The sequence below is a fragment of the Triturus cristatus genome, chromosome 1_1 (genome assembly GCF_964204655.1).
Source record: "Triturus cristatus chromosome 1_1, aTriCri1.1, whole genome shotgun sequence".
In the NCBI taxonomy this organism is placed as follows: Eukaryota; Metazoa; Chordata; class Amphibia; order Caudata; family Salamandridae; genus Triturus; species Triturus cristatus.
The window spans coordinates 1,255,503,567-1,255,526,454 of NC_140579.1; the positions used below are offsets into that span (position 1 = coordinate 1,255,503,567).

The window sequence follows — 22,888 nt, forward strand, 5'->3', positions numbered from 1 at the left end:
ATTGATATTGAGATCTACAATGATGATAGTCCTTCGTTGTTGGCCATGAATCTGCGCTGAACCAATGGGATTATCTTGCTGGTACTAAACATGTGCAATGTTTGGATCTGGGCTAATGAGCACTGAAGAAGGCTGATATGCCGAAATGCATTTGCTTACATTAAATCAACTGAAAGTTCCGTGAGTGCTCCGCATCCTGGTAGCTTTATTTCAAACGTGATTTTACCGTCACGGTAGCGGGGCAAAAGCACCCGTCCAGAGTTCGGCAGTATGGGTGAGACTTGGAGCTGTTATATATAAAATCAGGGCCACACAAATACAAATATATAATCAGAGCCACAATTAAAGCCTGCTTGATCTGCTTGCATGTGACCCTGAGCGTTGAATTTTTATATAAATATATATATATTCACTGAAAAAACCATAGGTTTCACACATGTTATAGTTAGCTGGACATTTCACTCGTAAAAAACCAATGAAATTCCCCCGTTATAGTTAGTTCAGCTAACTATAACTCACGCGCCCGCAATCCACTGCTGATGACGTCACATATTACATCACTCATGACATGGTCAGTGACATCACTGATGACATCACTGATGACATCTCAAATGACATCACTGATGACATCACTGATGACATCATCCATTGAGTATGTGTTTCTGAACAATTTTAATATGTTTAATATATATAGGGAAAGGCCTGTTGAAGAATGAGTGGGTGTACAAGTGTGTAAATTAATGATTTTCTGTGGTGCGTAACTAACTCTATAAGTGAGTCATTAAATGTATCTTACTGCAGACTAGTGACTAAACTGTGTAAATGTCTGTATGTTTCTGTATGTTGGTGTATAAGTGGCTGCATGGTTTTGTGAATACCTATATGAGTGTCTATATGAGTTATTGATTGCTTGTCTCAGTATCTGTATGGGTTCCTGAGTGTTTGTGTGGGTAGGGTGTGTGTGACTCTATGCATAGATGTGTGAGTGGGTGATTCTATGGGTGCATGTTTTTAAGAGTGCATCTGTGATGGACTGTATGGTTGAGTGAGTGTATGTATGGGTGTGTTAGGGATTGAATGTATATCTCAGTGGTACATTTGTGACTAACTACATATGTGAAAGGCAGTATATGTGCGTGTAAGAGTATATAAGTGGGTAGATGTGAGAGTGTGTGATTGTGAGAGTGACTGTATTGATGAGTGTGTGCTTGTATCAATGATTCTATAAGAGCGTAAGAATGTGATACTATTTTTATGAGTAAGTGAACTTGAGTGTGTATAACCACATAGGTGAGTAAATGGGAGTGTGATTATTTGCATGACTGAGTAGGTGTGAGAGTACCTCTATGGATGATTGGTAGTGTGTGTGTCTATATAGGTGTATAAATGCATATGATAGTTTTGTATGTTGTGACTGTAAGTATGAGTGACTGTACAGGTGAATGAGTGGAGGTGTATGTAGACCTAAGAGTTAATAAGTGGGTATGCAGTTATTGGTATTGCAGTATGTATGGTTTTGAGAATGGAACTCTTAAATTTTGAGTCGGTGTATCAAAGGTTATATTAGGGTGTGAGGAGATGTGGTAATTTATCACATGGATGACATCATCAGTGATGTCATCAGTGATGTCATTTGAGATATCATCAGTGATGTCATGAGTGATGTCACTGACCATGTCATGAGTGATGTAATATGTGACGTCATCAGCAGTGGATTGCGGGCACGCGAGTTATACTTAGCTGAACTAACTATAACGGGGGAATTTCATTGTTTTTTTACGAGTGAAATGTCCAGCTAACTATAACATGTGTGAAACCTATGGTTTTTTGAGTGAATTTGCAAGGTTTTTTAAATGCTAATTCCTAACTATAACGTGTGTGAAACCTATGGTTTTTTCAGTGAATTTGCAAGGTTTTTTACATGCTAATTCCTAACTATAACGTGTGTGAAACCTATGTTTTTTTTAGTGAATTTGTAAGGTTTTTTAGATGCTAATTCCTAACTATAACGTGTGTGAAACCTATGGTTTTTTAAGTGAATTTGCAAGGTTTTTTAAATGCTAATTTATGAATTTATTATTATATTTTTTAAATATTTATTTTACAATAAGCTACCTATATATATAGTTATAGATTAACTTTATCCTGTAATATGGAATGGCTCAGTTTTTTTTTTTTTATTTGGATAGAGTTGAACAGCATAGTTAATATCTTCTATAAACGTATAAACACTTTAAAAAATATATATATATTTTTTTAAGGGTTTTTGTCCGTGCGCGCACGGTGCGCGCACGGTGCACGCACAGTGCACGCATGAGTACGTACTCCGTGTGCGCATGCGTACGTGCTCCACGTGCGCATGCGTGCGTGCTCCGTGCGCGCACGGTGCGCGCACGGCAAGTCATGTGATTTAGAAACAACACTTTTCATTGGTTTATAGTAGTTTCAGGTCATGTGATTAAGAAACAACACTTTTCATTGGTTTATAGTAGTTTCAGTTCCAGAAACTTCCAACACCACACCCACTCCCCTCATTATTACTTCTGATTCCCTGGGAGAAGGAGCTGAGCAGCTTTTCCAGTACTCCAGTACTTGAGAATGGCAGAGCAGCAGTCATCTTCTGGGAGTGAGCAGGAGACCCTTGTGAGACAGAGACAGGGGAAACAGAAAGACTCTTTTATATGGCAATTTTTTACATTTCCAGACGGGCAGAAGAAGGTGAATGCTCCAAAAGTCACCTGCACTCTTTGTGATCGTGTCTTATCAAGAGGAGATCCTAAAAAGAAATACTCTTTTAGTATCTTCACTATGATCAGGCATGTTAGAGATGTACATCCTGTGGCTTATGCTCGAGCTGCTAGAGAAAACCCTCCAGCAGCTCAGCCGAGCACATCCGCAGCAGCTCAGCCGAGCACATCATCGGCAGCTCAGCCGAGCACTTCATCTGTGGCGGCAGCTTCACCTGCTTTGGTTCCTCTGGATAAACACCCTTTGTTTAAGAGGGTGCATATACGGTGCAATGCGTGCAATGCTCTTCTCTCTTATGGGGAGACCAGCATTCCCCTAATAGAGAGCAGCAAGATACAGCAGCACACGTGCGGCACCCTATAATTTTTGCCATGTTTTTTTTTCCCTCTGTCCCTCAATTAACACAACGGCTCTTTTTAGAGCCACCTAACATCTAAACGCTTAAATTTGATTTTTAATTCTATTTTTTTTAAGATTCCGCCGTGCGCGCACCGTGCGCGCACCGTGCGCGCACCTCGCGACGGTGCGCGTACGGTGCGCGCACCGTACGCGCACCCCGCGATTTAAAAAAAAATAAAAAAAATGTTTTTTTCACCCTTCATGGTCCTTCAGGGACCCCCTGTCAAAAGCTAGGGGGTCAGGAACTCTCTACCCTGCCCCCTTTTCACGTTCTCCACCTTTCTTTTTCACTGTCTCACACAAAATGGCGGTCGACACTTCCTGATTTCGACCGATTCGAATGTTGACTGACATGAATCCACCAATCAGAATTACGCTCGCGCACGGCACGGTGCGCACACGGTGCGCGTACGGTGCGCGGCTATAGATATTTATGTGCTTTTAACTGCAATTTTCTCAGGAACTACTGAACAGATTGACACCATATATGCAAAAGGCACATGCCTGACCTGAGGACTACCTCTTTGCCAAATTTCAAGTAATTCTGTTAAGCCGTTCGGGCTGTACCTTCGACTAAAGGTCCTATGGGAAAATGCATGGGGAAAACGCGTTTTGGGACCCCCCTTTTTTCTCAGCCCCCGCTTGACGAATCACCCCGAGACTTTCAGGGTAGGAGCTGAGCGGAGCGCCCCATTAGTTTTGAAAATTTCGCGAGGATTCGTCAACCGGCGCCAAAGTTATTCAAAATGGAATTTTCAGATTTCCTATGGAAACATGGTCCTAACTATAACTATCTACTGGCGACCGCTAGAAGATAATATATATGTAATATGCATATATGTTATGCAAATTAATATAGTTCATATTACATGTTATATATTTTTCGATAAATTATTAGAGGTATTCAAATATGTAATGTGTTTGTTTTGAAGAAGTAATTTCCCTACTGTAGCATAGACTGGAGTTGGAATAGTAAATCTTACCCCTCTGAAGTCCAACACTTTTCCTACTGTAGCATAGACTGGAGTGAGAATAGTAAATCTTACCACTCCAAAGTCCAACACTTTCCATACTGTTTTACAGACTGTAGTGGAAATAGTAAATTTCACTCGTCCAAACCCCAGCACTTTCCCTTCTGTTGCACATACTGGAGTGGGAATAGTAAATCTTACCTCTCCGAAGTCCAACGCTTTTCCTAATGTAGCATAGACTGGAATGGGCATAGTAAATTTAACGCCTCCGAAGTCCAACACTTCCCATACTGTTGCACAGACTAATATGGGAATAGTAAATTTAACCATTGCTAAGTCCAATTCTTTCCTTACTATAGCATAGACTAGAGTGGGGAGAGTACCACCATGCTAATTATAACTAACTGCATCGTAGGTAATTTTCTGATATTTTCAACTAGTCCAAATTACTGGCTAATTTCTACTTGTGGTGTAAACGAAAGGCACACAATTTTAACTTGTAAATTACTTCAGGTTACAGTACCTCCCTATAGCCCCATGGAAAAGTTGACTGCCAGCCTTGATCAACAAACAGCAAGATGCAAACAGGTACCTTACATGTTCTATATTTTTCCTGAGATGCTCTGTCTAGTCTAAGTCTCTTTATCCTTTGAGGTCCACCGCAGGGTGAAGACAGTCGTTTTGTAGTTTCCTCGCTCTCTGGACAAAAGCAAGGTCGAATGAAGGTCAAAAACATAAAGCTGCCTCATGTAGGTCCAGCGGGATAAAGAACATGCTGCACTGATTACTGAGAAACTGCTAACTTTGCCTATTAAACCCTATCTTTGCTACTAAGGATGCTGCACGTACGCCAGATCTTGCATCCTATCTGCAATCCTATGAAATCAACCTCCTTTAAAATATATTTTCTCTGAAATAATTGTGATCGTCTTACGAACAAAACCGATGGAAGAACAGAAGCAGTATGCTGTTGAGGGTCAAAGCCAGCACATCTTTTCATTTAAACACATGAAACAAAGCAGCAAAGAGCAATCCAGGATAAGTTAGAAATATCCAAGTCTTAAATACCATGGCATGAGATCTGTAAATAAAGTGTCTTCTCTGCACCCAGATAAGGGGATAAGGCCAGGATTTGCACACATCCACTATATTATCCTTGGGTTTCATGAACATTATTTTTGGAGCCTTCTTGTGTTTTACAGCAGGAAATTAAACACAAATGGGTTTGGACAGTTCTTTTTTGGTCTAAAAATTTCATATCTAAGTTCTTAAGTTTTCAGGAACCAAGATGAGCACTGAATGGAGAAATGTTATTGAAAAAGAGCATTTTATACATTGTCGTCCACTATGTTTTAAAAATGTTTATATAGTTGCGCAAAATAAATATTTTCCATTTGGATTGCAAGTTTGCTATAATCAGCAAAAGTAATGCCTATATTTTCTTTGGTGCTTTCAGAATCCTATGAAACTGAATGTTAACCAATCCTTAATTATATTTTATTTATTCGAAAGGTTTTATATAGCGCTGGCTAGACCCGGTGGTATCAGAGCGCTTTACATGAGTATCGGCCCATAGTTGCAGGTTACATTGTTACAAGGATTACACAGTATCAGAGCAAAGCTACATAATGACATGATAGGTTGAGAAAAATAATAAGGACATATTCGTAAGGGAAAAAGCAGGCAAGGGGAGAGATTCAGGGGAGAGGGGGTATGAGCAGGGGAAGTAGACAAAGAATGAAGGAGGGAAAGAGGAGGGGGAGAGACAAAGCATGTAAGAGGAGGGGGAGGGTGACGGGGAACAAACCGGTAGACGAGTAAAAGCTGCGTCCAAAGTCCAGTAAGCTGTGGTCCCAGGGGAAGCGGTATCATGCCCACAGCTCCGTTGCGAGAGGCTCCCTTTACGCAGTGGACTCTTTCAGAGGGGTCTCTGAGACTCCAAGGCCTACCTACTGGATCCTTCCCCAACAAGGGGAGAGGGAGTGCTTTGGCAAGGGGCCCATACCATACCTCAACTGCGAGTGGCTCCGTTGGCACTGTGGACTGTCTCAGAGGGGTCACTGAGACTCCAGAGTGTAAATATTGGATCTTTCCCCAACAAGGGGAGAAGGAGTGCTAAGTCAAAGGGCACAAGGGACAGGGAGGAAAGTGAGACAGTGTGAAGGAGGAAAAAAGCAAGAAAGAGGACAAAAGGTGTTAAGGAGAGAAAGAATAAGAACCACACATATATATTCGCAAAACTGTTTTTGATGAGGATTAGCTGTGAGTTACTGCTTTTTACTAGGTTAGTGCCCTTCAATTTCAGGTGCTTTACAACAGTTCCAAGCTTTATTAGAGTTTCCATTGTTCAAAAGGGTATTATGTCTCGTATTGATATATTTCCCTCATATTCATTGCCTGATTATGACTGCGAGAGAGTGTCACTCATAGTTGTTGAATGTCCACTCACAATTAAACCGAAACCATGAAAATATCATACATAAGTAATCCGAAACCTTGTGTCAGGTTCCAATCTTCCTGGTTTCCTCGGAGCTGTGCTGATGCTTAATGGGTCCACCTCTTGACTGCCCCAAGTCCAGAATATTGAATAACGCGGACTAGTGAAGTAGTCAAGCGAGGGAAGTAAAGGGTAGGGACAGCAGGGAAGGAGATCTGGGAAGAGAAAGGGACACAATCAATATTTGTTGATAAAGTACAGTCTCTAGCAGTAGATACAGTCTAACAGGTGAGTAACCGCTCTAGTTCTACCCCCTACCTGAAAAGAAGAAAAAACGAAGCTGTATTGCCTGAAGAGAGAAGAGGAGGACTACACTGGTTTAGCCTGTAATGTAACCAGAAAAGAGAACATTTACTACACACTGGCAACCCGGAGGACAAGCCTTAACCCAACAGGCTTCCTTCTTGTATGAATGAAAGAGAGGAGCCCCCTTACGTACCCGAAGACATATATGACCCTGGTGTTAGAGCAACACAGTGACCTTCTATACTCCTGATATCTCTCTTTCCTAGGCAAAAGGATAGATAATGAACAAAGGACTTTGTTACTCATTCAGCAGTGATTGTGCATTGCAATATGTACATAAAAGGTAGGAAACAGAGAACGTCTTTGTGAGGCCACCCGATAGGGAAATATGTCTTTCCGCTACCTGAGGGTGTAGCCCCTAACGTGGGCGCCGGCAAGGTTTGTACTGTAATAACGTTTTTTACAGAGCCCCTGTCTGGCTTTATCACCACAACGTAATACACTGTTTTAATGAGTAACCCGTGGCGTCTCCCGCTAAGGAGAGTCTTACTGTATCCAGTTGCGCAGAGGATCTCACCCACGACCTTCCGTGATGCCTTTCTCGGGTGCAGAGCGGAGGGCAGCTTGGAAAGCCTGGAGCTAGGAAGAGGCTCCCCTGCAAGAGAGGCGGACCGCTCTCTCACCAACAGAGGAGCAGGGAGAAAACAACGCAACGTTCCTCTGCACGAGACTCGAAAATGATGTCTCCCCAACAGAGGAACCGGGATGTAGCAATGAAACGCTTTAGCGTTCCTCTGCACGAGACTCGGCAATGAGGTCTCTCCAACAGAGGAACGGGGAAGGAATCAACTGAACTCTTTAGCGTTCCTCTGCACGAGACTCGGTAATGCGGTCTCTCCAACAGAGGAACGGGGAAAGAATCAACGAAACGCTTTAGCGTTCCTCTGCACGAGACTCGGCAATGAGGTCTCTCCAACAGAGGAACGGGGAAGGAATCAACTGAACTCTTTAGTGTTCCTCTGCACGAGACTCGGCAATGATGTCTCTCCAACAGAGGAACGGGTGAGGAAAGCCTCCGAAATCAGGACCGGGAACAACGAAGCTGGGTAGTACTCACGGTACTCGACTTGCTGGCCGTCGGGTTGTCGTTTCCTTGGACCGCCGGGACTGCTCTTGCTGAAGGAATAACCAGCGCTGAGTGTTCTTCCGGTAGCGTAGATATCGGAAAACGCGCCCTGCGTCAGAGTCACGTGAGTCGTGCCTTGAGCTGAGCATCTTGGGAAATGTGGTTCTCGGCAATGTTATAGTGGGATTACGAGGCAGTCAGTGATTACCGAGTGCTCGGCCTGACACCTTGGCAACTATGACCTGGGGGGTCTTATGCTAAAGCGTGGTGTCGTGGGCTTCTGCTGTGGTAATGTCATCAGTGGGGGGCACCTCCTCTGCAGGCTCCCTGGTAGGCCCCCCGATAACAGCCTTATGCTCAGCGGGTGTTGGGACACGGACGCGTCAGTTTTATGGATAGTACTCCGACCCTAGAGTGGCAACGCCGCTTGTACGTCTGTGGGTGCCATTTTGAAGGGGGATGGTGTTTCCCTGTTGAGAGTGCACTGTGTCGGTAGAGTCTATTCTGTGTGGCATCCCTGGGGTTGTATTCTGGTCAGGTGAGGCACTGGGTCTTACTTGCCAAGTCTTTGTAGCAGGGTGCGAGGTGAGGCAGTTTGTGAGCTGGAAAGAGTCTTTCACCAGTGGTTATGGTCAAAGCCGGGCCGCCATCTTAGGGTCAGGCGGGGCTTGTTAGTAATCGTAGTTATATTATTCAGCCCTCGCTCGCCAGGTAGCCAACACTTGGGGGTCTGTCTCAATTAGCAGGGATCTCGGTGTTCTCTGGGTCCCTCTCTCGTCTTTCACGCACCTTGGAGGTCCTGCGTAGGCTCACGGGGCAGCGGAGTCCGCTCCAGCAATCACTTAGGAACAGCGTCGCACTCCCCAGGGGATGCTTGGTGTTCATGATGCCGATAACCTTCTTCCCTAGCCACGGCCAGTGATCTTTCGATGCCGCATCAACTCCGTGTTCACTTCGCCGGACTTTGGGGATCTCCGTCTCTCGCGGGGTGCTGGGTGCCATTTTGGTGAGCGCCGGGGCTCGGCAGCAAGGACCCACTCCTGGGCGTGTGAGTGTGATGGCAGCGGTTTGAGTTGCTCAGTTTATACACCGCATTGTCAGCTTGCCGTGGGTGTGCTTCACTGCAGAGGACGTGTTGTTCAGCCGCAGTTAGGAGTTCAGGAACAGTGCATGGACTGGGAGCCGAGACGAGCTCCTGGTTGCAGCATCTGTTGCGTGATGCTTTACCAGGTTGTGTGGTAATCCTTCATTATATGTTATTGGTTGCATATGGGATGTATGGATTATGCGTGTATGTAATTTTTGGAATGCAAACCTAGCTAAAAAGCAACGGAGCTCAGTCAAAGGTCAAAGGCAAGCATAAAGTCAATGAGTGATAGGAGAGGTAGCTCGTTTATGGACAGTTAATATGTTGTGATGTAGTGTTCTGTAAAGAAGTGCATCTTCATCTCTTTCCTAAATTTGAGCAGCATTGAGGCAGTCCTGATGGTTATGGAGATGTTGTTCCAGATCCTGGGTGTATAGATGGAAAAGGCATCCTGCTTTGTTTTGACTTTTTTTCCCTCTTCTTAGTCTGCAGTCTGATGGTGTCCTGGCTGCTGGTGTACCTAGAACCACCAGAGATGGTGATATTGTCTGCAAGATAAATAGGGGTGCTAGTTTGATGGCTTTGTAAATGATGCAGCTGGCTTTAAAGCTGGTGTGGGCCGGTCAAGGCAAGACAAAGGAGTTCCATCAGGATGGGGTGGTCATTATATTTCTTCATGCCATAGATGAGACATAAAGAGTCCTTTAGGATGTTCTTAGTCGGAGTCGGTGTGAAATCTGGGATGCCATGGCACTGGTCATTACAACCATCCAGATGCAAGAGTACAATGGCTTGAATAGCAGTTCTGAAGATGCTCTCTAGAAGAAATTATTCCACTTTCTTCAGAAGAGATAGCTGGTACCATGTCGCCTTTAAATGAAATAGGGATCAAAGACATCAAGGTTCATGTCATTTAGCCAGGTTTGTACTGTTTCTTGTTTGCTGTTCTTTGCAAATAACAGGAATTCTGTCCAGGTTGGGTTGGGCTTCAGGTAGGCGCTGGACATCCAGGTCTGGATGATGTGCAGGTAGTATTTGAGGCATTAGATGTCTGAAGTAGAGGGGACTTTCAGTAGAGCTGTATAAAGAGTTGTGTATATAGAGTTGTCGGCATGTTGGTGAATTTTGATGCTTAATCTCTGATTAGAGCACCAACCAGCTCCAGGTAGAGGCTAAAGATGACAGAGGACCGTATGGGACTCTCCAGGTTGCATGGTTCTTTTGGGACCTGGAGGTGCCCATTGAACAAACTGGTGTCAGTTGCCAATGACACTTCCAATGAATCCGATTCAAGACTCCAGGGCGCGCGTGAGGGTGAGGTGGTTGACTGAGTCGAAGGAAGTGAAAATGTCCAGCAATATCAGGAATCAAAGTTCATCTTTAGCTGTGGCCATGAGGCCATCATCTGCGATGTACAAATTAGCAGACCCATACTGCAGCATGATCTGTAGCCAGACTGGTAGTTGTGTAGTGGTCGGGTGGCATTGGGATCTCTGATTACCTTCCTTTCCTGAAGATCTTTCATGAAACAGCAGTGGGTGCTTTGGGAAAACCATAACATTCAATCATTGCTCCCATCCTAAAGATACGCTCTACCATGCCTGACAATGTTTCCAGCTTCAGACCCATCTCGTGCATACCAGAGCACTAGAAAATCTCAGTAATTGTACTCCCAAAATTAACTCAATAGCTTACTAAGTGACTTCCAGTCAGTTTTTAGACCGACTTGAGAAACTGAGACAACACCTAAACACCAGAGAAGAACTCTTTAACAGCCATTGTCCACATATCCCCAGTGCTCTGATCCTTCCAGGCCTCTTAGTAGTATAAGATGCCATCGGTCATCAGGTGCTTTTTAATAGATTTGCTCCTCCTGTTAAGTGAAATTGGGTCCTATACTCTTGAGTAGTGCCATCATCTTCTGTGGTGTATACCCAAAGGCTTGACTCTTGCCAATGCTTTTCAGTGTCTACAATACGCTGCTTACCATTGTTCTAAACTTCCTCAAAATTGGCTATTTTATGTGGTTAATTAGAGTGCACCGAATTTCATCTGAAGCTACAAGATGTTGTGATTTTTTTATGTATTTTATTTCTAATCCCTGTTGCATTGCTGGATACAGAAATATTGGATGTGTTTGATGAGTGCTAAACTCAGATTTTGCTTACATGCACTGCCAGCCCAGATCTAGTGTCCATTCCAAGTCCAAATCAGTCTTTCATCACCTACTCTTGCTTAAAAGAGTTTGTCCATTACTCTACATATTGCAGAAAATCAAGCTAATTCTTTCTGTGGTTATGTCCTGTCTGGAATATTCTAAAACCCATCACTTATATAATTCAATTCTGGAACGAACAGGCCTTGTATTCCACCAGGCATTTCCCTGGTGGACTGGGGCCTTTGGAGGCCCGTTTTGAAAGCTCAGAGACGCTCCTGGTGCCTCTGTTGCTTTTCCCATCCCCACAAGGTTAATGGCAGCACGGAGGGCAGGCTTCAAGAGAGAGGTAAAGAGATTAAGGAAGAGGGAAGGTAGAGATAAAGTGATCAGAGAGGGAGAAGAGAGAGAGAAGAGAAGGAGAGGAGAGAGAATGCATGGAATGAAAGAGAACTTTAGCGTGAAGTGATGAAGGGAACGTGTTGATTTGAGTATTTTTGCCAGGGCTGCTTTTGGTTCCCCAGTCCAGCCCTAATTACATTAAGCCAACAGCCAGGCTGCTTTCCTCTTTTTCGTCTAAAGTGTATTATACCACTTTACACCAGCATTGAAATGGCTCTATTAGCTTCATGTTATAGAAAGATCTAGTTTGAAAACACTGTTGGCTCTTGCCTAAACATGCCTGGCCTGAGCAGAAGTGAATCATTTAAGACTTTATAAAGGCTATATAACCAAATCAGACTAAAAATTAATGAGGGACCACGCCAGAATCAGTTCCTTGACTGTCTCTACTCTGATCATTATGAGTCTGGTCCCTCCAATCTTCCCTGTTACTTTTACACAACCTCTGTGATGCTACATGATTTGCAACACTTTAGAACAGCAAATAAAGTAAAACAAGCATGAACAAATGAATTGTATGTAGCTGATGTATCTTACTTTATTCTCTCACCATCCTCATGCGGCCTGACTCATCCCCCAAAACCGAAAACACCAGAGTCCCTTGTCACACACCACCATGGAGAATGTAATCTTCCCCACACTAAATCTTGTACGTTTCACAGGCATGATATTCTTGGGGTCCGCAAACACTCAGTAGTCCCCATAGCTACCCCTCTCCCTTCCAAAGAAATGATGATATATGATACCTAACAAATGCCTAGAAATGTCACCTTCCTCACGTGCTACCATGCAAATGTAAACAAATTAATGTTTGACCGCATTCTATGGTGGGTTGTCCCATCTCAACTCAGCTCCTCAGCTCCAGTGTCTCCCCTATGTGTTTTAAGGGCTTGTTTTTGAAATAATATTCATGAAAATTGTAAGACGTGGAGTGAAGGTTGTTTAAGATCATCTTTGATTTACTGATCATTATGGTTACCTTTAGATGATCAAGGAATGAAAGAAATAGTAAGTGAAAGATGGATGATGATTGCTTCCACCCTCTTCTTCAGAGCTGGTAATGCCAGCTTCCTGCATTGGTGTCCACATGGACAATTGAACACATTTCTTGGGAAGAGCTTATCAGCTGAATACACTTACTCTAAGAAGCCAGGAGCTAAGAAGGACCCGAACACTGAGTTTGCTTTCGTGCCAAGGAGAGGTTTGGTCAGAGACTCCAGAAAGCTGAGTGGTCTGAGATGAATCTGTTCCTAGAACCAGGTGCTCAGAGAAACTGCTACGGGGAATGAGCTCCGTGGAACTACCCTTGAAGAAACCAATACGTGCAGGTAGAATGTATCCATGTTTTCCCTGAATTAAATCATCAGAACACCAAAACCCTCCACGTTTGAGTTGGCATCCTAGTTGATTCCTGTTTACTGGGCTAGTATAGAGGCAGCCAGAAGAAGTGTTTCCACCTGATCAAGGACTCTACTGAGCATTGCCTAGAGCCCCAACGCCTTGAGGAGTCTGCATCTGGAATGTTCTAATCCTGGCCCTTCCCTTCACCCCTCAACTTAGTTTTAACATTACCTTACAAGACCTTTAATGGATTGGAGTCATTGACAGGTGCACATCAGCTTTGTCTTCCAGTCTCCCATTGGAGTAAGTGAGTACTTTCAAGCCTGCTGTTTGACGCCATTGACCCAGAGCTCCAAAGGCCATACCGGGACTGTGAGCCTGTAAGTTGCCCGTCTGTGAACTGTACATTGCTTCCAACGGGTAAAATAGGACTGTTTGGCTTGTTGATTTGAATTTTAACTGTACTTTAAACTGGATTCAAACTCTAAATCCTTTTAGACTACTTTTTGGCCCATTTGCATTCTAAAATGGTACGTATATTTTCTAAATGTGTTTTACAGGACATGTTGAACGTGTGTGTGTTGAGTGATTTTTGATGAAAATGTGAGTGAGGTATTTACTCCAGCACCAAATGTTCTTACAAAATTGGCGCAGGATGGTTTCAGAGTACCAGAGAGAGAAACGTATGCAATGTAAGCCCTCATACGAGCATGGGGAAAAGCAAGAAACTCAGCAAACTACTAGTATGCCAATAACCAGGACCTCCACACTACTATAATGGAGTAATAAAACCGTTCAGAACCCTAATCTCCATGATATTTTTTTTAATTCAATTTCACTAACGTGGTTTGATTAAATTTATTATATTTTAATTGTTTTATCTGACTTGGTTAATACCTTTAAATTCTTTGGGCCTCATTTATGGGTTTTTTGCTGTAGGGCAGCACTGCAGGGCTTGCTGCTGCGCTGCCCTACGCCAATAGAAAAGGGCAGAAATGCACCATATCTATTAGCTACCATGCATTCCTGTCCTGTGAGAAAGTGGCTCTGTATATTCTGTTCCCAAATAGGTACAGGGTGTACAGAGTCCACAATCCCCAGGGGTTTGACAGAGGCTAAAGTTAGATATAACCTTACTCTCTAAAGTGGTAGCTTGGTCGAGCAGTAAGGCAGTATCAGAGGACAGTGTAAAGCATTTGTTGTACACACTCAGTCAGCAAATGGTCTCACACACTCAATAACTGAACTCTAGGCCAATGGTTTATATATAAAAAAAATATGCTTGTTTTATTTTAGAACCAACAATTGGAATTAAAATATACTTTCTCAGAATGAGATGCTTTATATAAATACTTTTGCAAGATGTAATTGACTTTTGTAAACAGTTACAGGTGGTTGCAATAGGCAACTCTATTTTAAACACAATAATGCATTGAGTTCCTTGGAAGTTTCATGTTATTTGCCACAGATTACTTTTAGGATTACTTTTGGAATTCCAGAACTGGATCCTAGATTCAGTCCTGGGTCAGTACTCAGAATCAAGTGATGAAAGTCGACTTAATTACTGTAATGATTTGTAAACAATATTTAGCTATTTTAAAAGTTGACAAAATATTTCAGAGAAAACAGTCAATGATTCCCTATGGAAGAAAATTCAGGTTACAGGTACAGTATGTTCTCGTTACTTTTGTAATCCAGTACTGGGTGCCTAGACTCAGTACTGGGACCTTTATCCAAAACAGGTAAGTAATTACGTTTTCCGATGTTATACGATTTTTGAAGAATATTTAAAGATTGCAGAAATCGACACTTAGAAGAAATTTCACAGAAAAACAGTCATTGGTTTCCTATGGAAGAAAATTGAGTTAAGGGTAAGTACAGTTGTAGGTATTTTTCAGAGTCAGTGCTGGGCACCAAGATCCAGCACTGGGAGCTCACCTAAGAGCAGGTGAGTAAAGTCGTTTTTGTCACTCGGCTGATTTTTGGTGAATATTTGAAGATTTGAAAAGTCCACACTTAGAAGAAATTTCAGGAAAAAGCCAGTCAATGTTACCCTATGAAGAAAATAGAGTTTGCGGTTTAAGGGTAAGTACTCGACTGGCAGAGTTGAGGTTCTGGTCACAGACTCAGGGGTCTCCCAGGGTCAGGTAGGTACAGTTGGTTCACCCTCAGCGGCTCTAGAGCGGCCGGGTGTAGAGAGAGTTAGGCCCAATGTTATCCTATGAGGTATAGGGGGGCCTTGTTTGGTGGCTGCTGACTGGCAAGCCACGCGGCTGTGGGAGCTGGGCTCCTGGTCACTTACTCAGGGCAAGTGGGGAAGTAGGTAGGTGTAGAGTTTTCACTGCCAGGGCCACTCGGGCGGCTGGGTGCAGAGGGCTTTTGAGCCTTCGGGCGCTCAATGGATTTCAATGGGAAATCTCCGGTTTAGAAAAAGACTGCAAGCTCGGGGACGAGGACTCTTCAGGTGCCACCACCACTTCGAGAGGTAAGTTGGGTAGTTGGAGGATAGGTAGGTACCCCGGGATTGGGGACAGGGGGCCGTGGGGCGCCGCGTGCAGGGGTGCCTTTAGGTGTCGGGAAATCTTACCCTCTGTTGATCGCGGTTGGGGGGGGCACCTTGTTCTGAGGCTGCAGGCTTCTTCAGGAGTGTCGAGGGAGGTCCTTGGGTGCCGGACTCGGGGTCACAGTTGCCGTGGGGTCGTCCTCAGGGTCTTTGTTCACTCCGGCACTGGCCAGGCTCGGCTGGTGCAGAGTGTGCTGGGTTCGCGGTTCCGGGCTGCTGCCAGGGGTTAGAGATAGGTTTCGAGTAGAGCCTCTACTCATGGGAGTCCCAGGGGCTTAGAGCCAAGAGGTAGCCAGGTCCTCCGGGGTTTGTGAGGTTGCTGGCCACAAGAGATGCCGGGTTGGAGCAGGAGCAGGTTCGAGGGTCGACAGGCCGGTAGGGCTGGGGCCAAAGCAGTTGGTGTCTTCCTCTTTTTAGCAGCTGCAGGGCATGCCTTCTTTATTCTTGCTCTTCTTTGTAGTTTGGAATCTGGAATCTGGGGAAGGAAGGTTCAGGGTGCCCCTAAATACTAGATTTAGGGGGGTTACAGGTAGGTGAAGGGCAGGGGCCAATGGGTCCCTGTCCTGGGGTGGGTACACCCCCTATCCTGCCTCTCTCCTGTGGGAGGGGGGCAGGAGCCTAGTCCTGATTGGGCAGGGCTTCCCATCTTCAAGATGGCGAGAGCCCGGAGATGTTCTTCACCTCGCCTCCCCCACCTGAGGGGTGGGGTTGGCAGGCTGGCACATCCCCTGTCCTTATTTGGGGTTTCCGGCCAAGCTTCCCGCCAGAGTGGGGGGTTGCAGTGGCCTGGGGAAGCTCACAGAGGCGGAATGCCTTTGAAGCTTCCCCCTGCCCATCCTGGGGGAGGAGATTTAGCACCTCGCCCAGGATGTGCATTGTTGCAGACCCAGGAGAGCAGGGGCTCTCCTACCCAGGGGTCCAGCAACATGTCTGCTGTGTGGCAGCCTCAGAACAGACGTGGATTGTAGGTTTAGGTTTCAGGGGGCCTCTCTAAGATGCCCTCTGTGGTGCTTTGTACATTAAATCACACACTGGCATCAGTGTGGATTTAATGTGCTGAGCAGTTTGATACCAAACTTCTCAGTCTTCAGTGCTGCCATTATGGTGCTGTGGAGTTCGTGTTTGACAAGCTCCCAGCACCATATACTCTTAGCTGGCAGCACTGCACTTACAGGACCCAGGAATGGACCTGGGTACTGTAGGGGCACAGGGCTCCTGCCTCTGTGTCCACACCACTGGCATAGGGCACCCAGCTAGAGGGGTGGCTGATGTATGCCAGGGCAGTGTAGGTTGTGGGCATGGCGCACAGGGATGTGTGCCATGTCGACTCTCTGTTTTGTCTTGTATCCAGACACTCAGCCTGCAAGGGCAGTGTGTGTGTGTTAGGATACAGGGCCTCTAAGGGTGGCACAAGGAGTGCTGCAGCCCTTAGAGGCCTTCCCTGGTCACAAGGCCCTGGGTACCTAGGGTACCATTTACCAGGGGCTGACATGTGGCCAGGGTTTGCCAATTTGGGTGTTTGGCTGTTAGGCAGTTTTTAGGGAAGGAACACAGGCCCTGGGCACCTGATTGGCAGGAGCCCAGGGCACAACAAGGAAAAGTGCATCAGCTATTAGGCAAAAAAGGGGGGGGTTACTGCAACAGAAACCCACTTTCTTACATGTCCTTTTCCCCTACGCCAGTGCACAATGGGCTGCCTAGCGCCAACACAGGCAACTTTGCACCATGGTGCAAGTGTGCCTGCGTTGCGGGGATGATTATTTTTGTTCAGAAAGGAAAACCTTCCTGCACAAAAACAATGACAAGAGGCTTTTTCCTTGTTCTATGTGTCCTGCAGAGTGCAGCACACATAGAAAGAGGAAAAACGAGGAGAAATAAAGATATTTTTCCTCGTTGTGCCTCCCCTGGGGATGCGTAAGTTTTTGGTGCTGCCTCAGACTTATGATTTCTCATAAATCTGGGGCAGTGTCAAAAAGCCATGGATGTTGCTGGGAATGCTCCCAGCAACACCCATGGAACGCCCCTTCACACAGTTTTCTTCGTGAAAGGGGCACATAGTTATAAGGCCATGAAAAGCTACGTAACGTGGCGTGTACTTGGCCTTATAAATATGCCAGTTGCACATTGCGCCACTGGAACAGCAAAAAAGTGACATTCAGCCGGCACAAAAGTGCCGGTAGGGAATCATAAGTGTGTCGTAGTTTGAAGAGCTGCTACAGACATACCACACACACTTTGCTCAAGCTAGCATGGGTGAGTTAAGGATTCCTTACAGCCACCAGGTTTACAACACAGGTTAGAGTGTTTGACCTAATGGGGAACTCAGTCATAGCTCATATTAGGAAAGGGCTTTGCTCGCCTAGAACCTAAAATTCTTATTCCCTCCACAAACCAGACTGCTATAGCTGAAACTTTGAGTGAACATATCAGATAGTTCTTTCCTCTTTATCCGCTAGTGTCATAAGTGGAGAGTAGAAATTTGCTTTCACGACCACCCAGCACCATTTTCCATTTGATTTGCTTTTTTGGTTGCTGTGAGATTTTGTGGAAGCAAACATCTATTTGCATAACACAACGAGAGGGTTTCTGACATTGGCAATCAAAATAGTATAGAACTGTAATATGAATAGGTTAGATGAGAGAGGGGGTCATAGGGAAGGTTGATGCAGGTTTGTCTGTCCGGGTAGTGACCAATATATGGTGTCAGTCCATCTGGTTCCTAAGCCGGGGAGCACAAGAGATGCAGGATGCACAAACCTCTACACCACACTGGCCTCTCCACGAAAAGGGCCATTAAGCAATATATGACTTTCCCAACTGTGTTTTGTGTAATTGTCATCACTCTTCTGTATTGTAAAAGTAATGACCTCGATTACTTTTGATGACTACCGGAAATGATGAACAGCTGTTTCGGTCATCACTATTAATGGCGTGCACGAGAGCATCAAAGCATACAAAGGTGACTTTGGTGAAACTAAGTCACTTTTTGTTTTATACATATTTACATATTTATGAGACGCAAATTCTGTCGTTGGTATCGCCTCACAGTAACAGTGAGCATCTTAGACATTATTTAAGATAGAGAACATAGTAATCAATATTCTTTAGGTGCACAGGAAGGCTCAATGCCAAGTTGGAGGACTTATGTTTTAGAGTTTATTATCCAAGGCACTTTAAATGCACCTATATTGTTACCACAGATACCGCAGCCGTCCTTCAACAGAAGCCCACAAGGGTCACGACGAGACGTTTATTGCAATATTTGTTAAAACTTTTCCACACCAAATACCTTTATTTATTTTTTCTTACTTTCTTTCCTAAACTAGGTCAGGAAGACGAGCTGTCCATCTGTCTTTGGCCTACGCAGAGACATTGTTACTGATGGCATGCTGCGCCTCAAGTCAGCTCAGCGTTTGGACGCAATAGGCGCCTTCCTTGTGGAGCAGCTTTCTTTCCCGCACTGAAGGTGAGTGTCACGGGGATCCTCGCAGACTGGAGCTGGCTGTTTCACTTAGTAGACTTGTACTGCGTGTCTGGCAGCAGTCATACCACCTGCTCTGATGTGCTGCCAGGGCTGAACTGGGAACCCAAAGCAGGCCTGGCAATTTCTTTTGGCCCAGCCCCGCATTGGAGAAACAAAGGCCCCGCAGCCCCCGCAGTGCAGGGGACCCGAGCTCCTGGGCCCCTCTCACCACAATTCCCTGGCCTGAGAGCTCCTAAGTGAGTCCAGAGAGGGGGGTCCTCCATGTACTTTGCAGGGCGGCCCCCTCAAGTTTCGTTACGCCACTGCAGCCCCAGGAGGGTTGAGGGGGCCCAAGTATAAAGAACTGCTGCAAAACCATCCCCCACCACTGTAAAACTAGCCCCCACCCTTCCAGCCTTCTGGGAAAACGCACAACGCCCGCTACGGCCAGTCCTGCCCTGTGCACTGCTCAAAACACCTCTGCTTGTGCTACCAGTAGTATTAGAGCCACTCTAAAACCAACAGCCAACCAGTACCTCTTTCATTTCAAAATGCACTCCTTCTGAGATTTGGCAAAGTGACGTAAAACATTGAGTGGCCCAGGGTACCCCAACCTCTTGACACATTCTGAAGGCAGACACTCAGAAACAGCAATTGGCACCTACTAGTTGGCGTGGTGTTGCTGCCATTTCAATGTTCAGTAGTGTACCACAGAGCGCATACTACATCGGCAGCATACCCGCTACCTCCATGTTGGTAGTACCTCTAGATGGAAAGCACAGGTGTGAAATAGAGGCGTGTGGAGCTGAAACAAGGCCACCAGCGTTAACCTGGTTCTGCAGTTTCACACAAGGAGGCACTCCTTTTGTTTTCCTCCTCTAGAAAATATAATAAGCACGTGTTGGTTAGTAATGACCATAATGGGTATGGGGAAACCATAAAGGGCATTTGAAAAGTGCATCAATAAGTATTCAAAAAGAGGGTCTTAGGGAAAATGTTTATCGACCAATAGTGTTTGTTCCCCAGCCGAAATAGTCACACAAAAAGAAGAAAACTATGGTAGAATGAAAGAAGTTTTTAGGGAAACAACGGAGTCCCATCACCCACCGAAGTGGCCTGCTTCATCATTTGGGATATCCACTCCAATGCATGCCCTCATGGGATCAAGGGTTGCGAACTTCTCAAAAGTAGAAGGGAGTTGAAACAGATGTTTCCATAAGTGGCAAAAAGGAGGAAATGTCCACTATGATATCAAAAAGAGATGAGGAGATGGTTTGAAAATTAGGAGGATAATGGTTGCAGTGCTAGTGATAAATTAAGGTGAAAGACAAGTGAGGTTAAAATTAGCTATCAGGGTACTAACCAATTTTAATGAATGCTACCCTGGTGCCAAAACTAAAAACAGTGCAAATACAGTTTAAAAGAATAACTGTAATAAGTCCGTGAGGACTAGGTCTACATGTTTCAGCCCCTAGATTTTTTTAAACCGGGCTTTCGTCAGGACCAATAAAGGTGGGAATGCTACTGCAAAACAGTGAACCAACAAAAGTGTGCACAAGTCTCAATATAATGCAGTTAGGACCATACAACCTGCCAGAACCTGTGAGTCCTAGATGTAGTGAAACACAGGAGAATTGGACTCATACCCGTTCATGTACGGGAGTGCACCTCACCTCACCTGGCATCCGCTCAGGGAATGAGGCCCCGCTCTGTCCGTCGGTGCCTCAATCAGGACTGATAGCTAATTTTAACCTCACTTGTCTTTCACCTTAATACATCACTAGCACTGCAACCATCATCCTCCTAATTTTCAAACCGTCTCCTCATCTATTTTTGATATCATAGTGGACATTTCCTCCTTTTTGCCACTTATGGAAACATCTGTTTCAACTCCCTTCTACTTTTGAGACGTTTGCAACCCTTGATCCCATGAGGGCATGCATTTGAGTGGATATCCCAAATGATGAAGCAGGCCACTTCGGTGGGTGATGGGACTCCGTTGTTTCCCTAAAAACTTCTTTCATTCTACTCAGTATTTTTTGGCTGACTCTAGAGACCATAGTTTTCTTCTTTTTGTGTGACCATTTGAAAAGTGCACCACACATAGCATGAGAATCGTAGTTACATTTCTGACAAACCTCTGTATAACCTTCCTAGATTGCTTCCTCTTTCTCCCTAGGAAAACTGCTAGTCACAGACTTTTAGTTGGTATTTTTTTATGGAAGCTTTAAGGAAAAGGAAATATAGCTTCACCACCGAGGGAGGGATCAGAATCATAATTTCTTCATTTAAAACCACATCTAGGCAAACCAATAGCAACCTCCTGCGACCTTTGGCCCTAAATGGCTATTTCTGTGTCCTGGTATTTTGATCTCAGTGTCGTGCTACCCTCATGTTCCAACATAACCAGCGCTTTAAATGGGAAAAATAAGTGCAGGTACTCATCAAATTGAGCTGTGGACATGGGCGGGACTTTGAGTGGGGTCAGGACGGGGCAAGGTGCCAGCATCCAATGAGATCCAGATATTCTCGGAGTATATCTGGGAATGTTGATGGAGAAATAGATATTGTTTGTGTGTATATCACTTCACCGACACTGGCACTGAAATAAGGTTACATTTCATGGTAAGTATTGATTTATTTGTGTAGGAGTTTTATGTAGCGCTGTGCATAGCGTCACTATAACTTCACCGTGCCATTATATGAAGTAGTATTCATATTTCTAATGGGCATACCCTATTCATTATGTGTTGATGAGCAGCCTATGCAGCTGGTGCAGATCAGAGCTTCTGAATCCCCTCTACTTCCACAGACGGAGTGATCTCACAGTCACATGCTCACACACACATCACACGCTGGTGGGGCCCATAACACCAACATTCATCCTACCACTCTATCCGTGCCATGTATAAGGGGAAACACTTTCCTTTACCTAACCAATCTGCATGTACCATGAGGTCAATGGCATCAACTAGTTGCTATAGATTTGGTGAAACATCATATTACACTCAATATTCAAATAACATGACAATAAAATAACCACCGACACAGTAATTCAAACAGAATTTTGTTTATCTAAAATTGTAAGAAAAGCCAATTACATGCAAGTTCATTTCTCTCATATTTACCTATTCTGGCTAAAAGTCAGATCCTAAGTCAGAACCGGTCCTCAGCAAAATAGTTAGAGTTTCTAGCCGTCATGTAGAGTCACCGTCCTCTCCGTTAGCATCGGGACCTCTGATCATTGGTTCGGGAAGAAGTGGTGCTAGACCTCTCTAGTCTACTAATATTTATACTAAAATTACATTCCAAATGTTGCAATCATATCTTACAAAACAGTCGAATGGCGGAAATTATGTCGTCTTGGTACATTGGGATACAACGATAGTTTCTCTCACGCATTGATAGTCTCAAATAATGAATAGAAATTAGGAGTCCATAACTAATTCGTTACTTCTACTGATGTCTCTTTAGGGTAAATTGTATCCCATTCGTGGGACCACTAAAAGTTCTTCATGTCGGTATTTGGATTAGTAACAAATCTCCACGTTCAGGGGCATTTGGCATCTCTCCCAGATTTGTCATCATGTTCATGGCTTTTCAGTTCATCAGGAGGGCAAGGTCGCAGTCAGCGCGAAGCCTCCTTTCAATTATTCATCTACTCAAATGCAGGCTGCGGGTGGGAGCCATTTTCTAGCAGGCCACAATGGTCAACTTAAGTAAAAAGAAACACAAAACATAATTACTGCATAGAAATGATTACACAGTGTTATTCCCCTGCTAATACCCTTATGTGTATGCATTTACCTAGCCATTTGCGACATCAAAAGCCATTAATGCGTATTAATTATAAGCGCAAAACAAAATAACATCACATAAGCAACATCTAT

At 44.6% G+C, this 22,888-nt stretch overlaps 1 protein-coding gene across 1 annotated transcript in view; it reads left to right on the plus strand.

The window, feature by feature from the left end:
- Nucleotides 1–22,888, plus strand: part of NGF (nerve growth factor) — a 466,973-nt gene that overhangs the window by 391,914 nt on the left and 52,171 nt on the right. Inside the window, exon 4 of the mRNA XM_085599792.1 lies at nucleotides 18,862–19,001. The gene's annotated coding sequence lies outside the window, so the exon portion shown is untranslated. The remainder of the gene's footprint in view (nucleotides 1–18,861; nucleotides 19,002–22,888) is intronic.